The sequence below is a fragment of the Rutidosis leptorrhynchoides genome, chromosome 8 (genome assembly GCF_046630445.1).
Source record: "Rutidosis leptorrhynchoides isolate AG116_Rl617_1_P2 chromosome 8, CSIRO_AGI_Rlap_v1, whole genome shotgun sequence".
Taxonomy (NCBI): domain Eukaryota; kingdom Viridiplantae; phylum Streptophyta; class Magnoliopsida; order Asterales; family Asteraceae; genus Rutidosis; species Rutidosis leptorrhynchoides.
Window position 1 is genome coordinate 101,854,281 of NC_092340.1, and position 6,771 is coordinate 101,861,051.

The window sequence follows — 6,771 nt, forward strand, 5'->3', positions numbered from 1 at the left end:
GGAAGTTTACCAAGTGATACAAATGCTAACCCCCGAAATAAAACAGCTAAAGCTATTACCACAAGAAGTGGTACAACACTTAAACCACCTGAAATACCTGTAACTTCTGATGAAACCATTCCTACTCCACAAGAACCACAACCTGATCAAGATAAGGAAAAAGAATCGGTAGTTGAAAAAGTTAATGAAGATAACACAGTTAAGGATAAACCTTATATTAAACCATACCAACCACCACTTCCTTACCCGAGTAAAATGAAGAAAGAAAAACTTGAAGCCGAGCAATCCAAATTCTTGGATATGTTTAAACAGATAAATGTAAATCTTCCTTTCATTGATGTGATTTCAGGAATGCCAAGATATGCTAAATTCTTGAAAGATCTAATCTCAAATAGAAAGAAAATGGAAGAACTCTCGGCTGTTACTATGAATGCTAATTGTTCAGCAGTGCTGTTGAATAAGATACCAGAAAAACTATCTGATCCAGGAAGTTTCACAATTCCATGTTTTCTGGGTAATCTTAGTTCAATAGAAGCATTGGCAGACTTAGGTGCTAGTATAAATCTAATGCCGTATTCACTATACGCTAAACTAGACCTTGGAGAATTGAAACCAACCAGAATAAGCATACAACTAGCCGATAGATCAATAAAATATCCTAGAGGGATAATGGAGAACATGCTAGTTAAAGTTGGTACTTTAGTATTTCTAGTAGATTTTGTTGTTTTGGACATGGAAGAAGATTCTCAAGTTCCTCTCATATTAGGAAGACCATTCTTAAACACGGCTAAAGCAATGATAGACGTGTTCGGTAAGAAACTGACCCTAAGTATAGAGGATGAGAGTGTTACCTTTTCAGTTGATAGAGCAATGCAACAACCACAATCTGCAGATGATACATGTTATTATATTCAAACTATAGATGCACATGCAGAATTATTAGAAGAATTTCCAGAATTACAAGGAACAGGAGAATGTTCTTTAGGAGAAGGTAATGAACCAATTGATGAAGCTGAAATGTTAGCTACACTTATAGCTAATGGATATGAACCAACAACAGAAGAAATTCAAATGCTAAAAGAAGAAGACAGATATCGATATAAATCATCGATAGAAGAACCTCCGAAATTAGAGTTAAAGCCACTTCCAAACCATTTGGAATACGCTTATTTACATGGTGAATCTGAATTACCTGTAATAATATCGTCTTCTCTTACTGAAAATGAAAAATCACAACTCATTTCTGTGTTAAAAGCTCATAAACCAGCCATTGCATGGAAGATTCATGATATTAAAGGAATAAGTCCTTCGTATTGCACACATAAAATCCTTATGGAAGAAGGTCATAAAACGTATGTGCAACGCCAACGAAGACTAAATCCTAATATGCAAGATGTAGTTAAGAAAGAGATTATTAAACTGCTAGATGCAGGTTTGATATATCCAATTTCTGATAGCCCATGGGTAAGCCCAGTTCAATGCGTGCCTAAGAAGGGTGGCATGACTGTCATTACAAATGAGAAAAATGAGCTTATTCCTACTAGGACTGTAACAGGATGGCGTGTATGTATTGATTATAGAAAATTAAATGACGCCACCAGAAAAGATCACTTTCCCTTACCTTTCATAGATCAAATGTTGGAAAGATTAGCCGGAAATAGTTACTATTGTTTTCTAGATGGATTTTCCGGATATTTTCAAATTCCAATAGCACCCGAAGATCAAGAGAAAACCACATTCACGTGCCCTTATGGTACTTTTGCTTACAAACGCATGCCATTTGGACTTTGTAACGCCCCTGCAACCTTTCAAAGGTGTATGATGGCGATTTTTCACGACATGATAGAAGAATGCATGGAAGTATTCATGGATGACTTTTCAGTCTTCGGTGATACATTTAAATCATGTCTAGTTAATCTGGAACGAATGCTAATTAGATGCGAAAAATCAAATCTAGTACTTAATTGGGAGAAATGCCATTTCATGGTTAAAGAAGGCATCGTTCTTGGACATAAAATTTCAAAAGAAGGAATTGAAGTGGATAGAGCTAAAGTAGATGTAATTGCTAAACTTCCACATCCCACCAATGTTAGAGGAGTTAGGAGTTTTCTAGGGCATGCCGGTTTTTACCGACGTTTCATAAAAGATTTTTCTAAAATTGCCACTCCTATGAATAAACTCCTAGAAAAAGATGCGCCATTCATCTTTTCAGATGAGTGTATCAAATCTTTTAATATTCTTAAAGAGAAACTCACTAATGCGCCGATCATGATAACACCAAATTGGAATCTACCATTTGAACTAATGTGCGATGCAAGTGATTTTGCAATGGGAGCCGTTTTAGGACAAAGGATTGAAAAATGATTTCAACCTATATATTATGCTAGTAAGACGTTACAAGGAGCACAAACAAACTATACAACTACTGAAAAAGAACTCCTTGCTATTGTCTTTGCTTTTGACAAATTTCGATCATATCTCGTTCTAGCAAAAACGGTGGTCTATACCGACCATTCTGCTCTTAGATACCTATTTTCAAAACAAGATGCTAAACCAAGATTAATCCGTTGGATCTTACTCTTACAAGAGTTTGATATTGAAATCCGAGATAAAAGAGGAGCAGAAAATCTCGCCGCTGATCATCTTTCTCGTCTTGAAAATCCCGAATTAGAAGTTCTAAATGAATCAGCCATACAAGACAACTTTCCTGATGAATATCTATTGAAGATAGATTATAATGAAATCCCATGGTTTGCAGACTATGTAAACTACTTAGTTTGCGGATTCCTTGAAAAAGGATTATCGTACCAAAGACGAAAGAAATTCTTCAGTGATATAAAACACTATTTTTGGGAAGATCCACATCTGTTTAAAAGTTGTCCCGATGGAATAATACGCCGATGTGTATTTGGAGATGAAGCTAGTAAAATTTTAAACCATTGTCACACAGGACCAACAGGAGGGCATTATGGGCCTCAACTAACAGCAAGAAAAGTTTATGAAGCTGGATTCTATTGGCCTACAATTTACAAAGACGCACACCTTCTTTGCAAATCCTGTGATGCATGTCAAAGGGCCGGAAAAATAAGTCAACGTGATGAAATGCCACAAAATGTCATCCAAGTATGTGAAGTATTTGACATTTGGGGTATTGACTTTATGGGTCCATTTCCAAAATCTCATAATAATCTATATATACTCGTAGCCATTGATTATGTATCTAAATGGGCGGAAGCACAAGCTCTCCCAACTAACGATGCACGAGTTGTAGTCAACTTTTTAAAACGTCTTTTTGCAAGGTTTGGAACACCGAAAGCTTTAATAAGTGATCGGGGTACTCATTTCTGTAATAATCAACTTGAGAAAGTTCTTAAAAGATATGGAGTAACTCATAAAATCTCCACCGCATATCATCCACAAACAAGTGGACAAGTTGAAAATACCAACCGAGCTTTAAAACGTATTCTAGAGAAAACCGTAGGATCAAATCCGAAGGAATGGTCCATTAAATTGGAGGATGCACTCTGGGCTTTTAGAACAGCCTACAAAACTCCAATTGGAACCACACCTTTTAGACTTGTTTATGGAAAAGCATGTCATCTTCCAGTAGAAATTGAACACAAAGCATTTTGGGCTTTGAAGACATGTAATCTTGATTTACATGAAGCCGGACGTCTACGATTAAGTCAACTAAATGAATTAGAAGAATTAAGACATGAAGCATACGAAAATTCGTTAATCTATAAAGAAAGAACGAAGAAATGGCATGATAAAAGAATCAGAAGTTCAAAAGAATTTAAAGAAGGAGACAGAGTTCTTCTTTTTAATTCACGATTCAAGCTATTTCCTGGAAAATTGAAATCAAGATGGTCTGGACCATTCATAGTCAAAAGAGTTTTCCCATACGGAACGATAGAATTAATAAATTCAAATGGGATTGAATTTAAAGTTAATGGTCACAGAGTTAAACATTACATACATGGTCCGATAGAAGTCGACAACGAAGTTAATCACAATTTCGACACCACAGCTAACTAAGTGTGGGGAGAATCAAGTCTTTAAAGGATAATATGTATTTCTGTTAGAGTTAGATTGTCTGTTTTCGTGTAGTTCTCGAAAATGGAACCCGAATGGTCTTTCCCTAGCAGACCCTAAAGAACTAGTCTTCTCCCCCCATTCTGAATTTTTATTTTTTTTAGGTTTTTACGAAATGAAGACTGCCTGTGAACTAAACCATGGTCTAATGCTACACGCTTTGATCACTAAACGTAATAATGACATACTACCGAGTGAAATAGTATCAGTAATCAGAGAAAGAATGGACGGAGTTAGAAAAGAATCCAGATGCGAAGATAATAAGTTACAATTTGGTAAAGGAAAATCAAAATCCGCAGCGAAAAGAAGAGCACGACACCTAGAACGATGTCACAAATGCGGAAAATGGTCACATGGAGGTAAATGTTCAAATAATCAAACCTATTCAAATACCGAATTTGTTACTTTATGCAGAGACGGACCGTTCATATGTTTAGAAGAAAAGACACTGAATGCTCGAGGTTACGCCTATGTAGCCATGGAAAACCAATTAAACCAACTATCTTATGAATGGGATAGATCATATAACTAAGAAATCTATTTCACAGGTATGTCTGTACAGTTTTTATTTTTATTTTTATTTTTAACCTTTTGATAATAAACGCTAATTTGTTCGCTAAAAAGTATTAAATTGGTATTGAATAAAATTAGGTTTGGCGACCGAAATTATTGATATCATTCAAAAATTTATTACATCACTGCGAAATTTAACGTTTATTCTTAAGGTATAAATATCTTTAATCAATCAACACAAAATATTTCAAAAATTCGTCATGAGTTAAATTAGGTCTTGGAACCGAAATTACTTTACCGAAAAGAGGGGAGCATATTTTTGATAATATTTGATTGATTAAAGTGGGATAAAAAGACAAAAAGATTTTTTTTACCATGTTTTTAAAATTAATATTTAAATCTTAAATTAATATTGTAAACTTTATAAAAACAATATATTTAAAATTGTAAATATTTGAAAAATTAATATAAGTTTGATATGAATTTTTGAATTTTTAAATTAAGTTTGGTGTGAACTTTTAATTTTTAAAATATAAATTCTTAATTTTATGCATTTTAAATTTTAAGTTTGGTGTGAATTTTTAATATTAATTTTGAATTTTATATTTAAGTTGTGTGAATTTAAAAACAAAAATTTACTTTATCTCATTAAGTTAAGAATATGATTTTTAAAATTCGTCGTAAGTTGAAGACTAGGTCTTTGAACCGAAATTGCTTTACCCGAGGGAGGGACGAGGACTTTTATTATCATTATTTTTAATCTTATTGAATTAGAGTATGCCAAAAACATTGAAAAAACCCAAAAATCTTAGCTTTTAAAACAATCGCTACAAAAAGACAAATTTTAAAAATTTTGTCGAAGGACAGACTAGGACATCGATCCGAAACGACCTCGTCCTAAATAACAAGGGAAACAAAATTTTAAAATTAATTACTTAATTGTTTTAATAAGTTAATGATTATAAAAAAAAAAAAAAAAAAATACCAAACTCCGCGACCCGCGGAGTTTGGAGGGTAAATCCCCGCGACTCGCGGAGGGGTCGGATATCAGAAAAAAAATAAAGAGCTGCAACAGCTCAGTTTCACACACCCAAAACAGAATTCTGCACGAAAAACACTCCGCAAAAACCCCGCAAAATACACCCCAAAATCACAATTTTTAACCGTTAATCACCAAATCTTTTGCTAAAATCATGTTGAGAAGGATGCTATCTAAGAATTACTCAAGAAAAACGGTAAATTTCTACACCTAAACACCATTTAATCCGAAATTTGGTGTTCTTGAGCTATTTTTTCCCAAATTGATTTTGATGCTTTTTAGTGTAATTAGACTTAAATTGTTTATGTATTATGCTTGTATAACCTAGATTGATGCTGTTTAACATGATTAGAAGCCTTGAACTTCAAATTTTGAGTAATCTAGGGTTTGTGTTCTTGAGCAAATTTGGGGCTTTTTGATATAAACAGGTTATGGCCGATTTTTGTCATGAATTGTTGCTAAATTGAGTAGTGTAACATGTCTAGGTAGTTAAATGATCCAAACTTTGAGCCTAAACATGATTTTGAGAATTAAAGTGGACTTTTTCAAGTCTAAAATTCATGAACTTGATTTTTGAAAGATAATGCCATTTGAGACTTGTTTAATTGCTGGTAATGATTATTTTGACATGTTATTTGAGTTGAATGCTTATGAACTTGGCGAACATTTTCGTATATGCTTATTTGAAAAAGTGTAGATTTGATAAAAATGTGAAAATGAGCTTAAGTTTGATATAAATTGATAATGTCATTGTAATTATTTTGATTAATGATTTTGCTGACACTAATGCATATTTGGATGCACAAAAATTGTGTTTTATGTGTTTTGCAGAATGAAAGGGGTGAATCATCATCCCAAGCCCGCAATGCTCCTGCTGAGAATTTGGAACAACAGGAGGTAGATAACTACTACAAGCAGGATGTACCTCATCCAGTCATGACCTTTTCTGATATGCACTTGGAAGAGTTGCACCCGAACCTGAGATTTGACAGACTTTGGATAGATTATCCAAAATATCAAAGGGGTTTGCATACTCTTCATTCTAAGGTTGTTGAGGTACCGAGGGTCATAGAATGGGGACCCTTAGAAGCTGTAGAATTGGCCGGGCCAATTAGGGAATTACT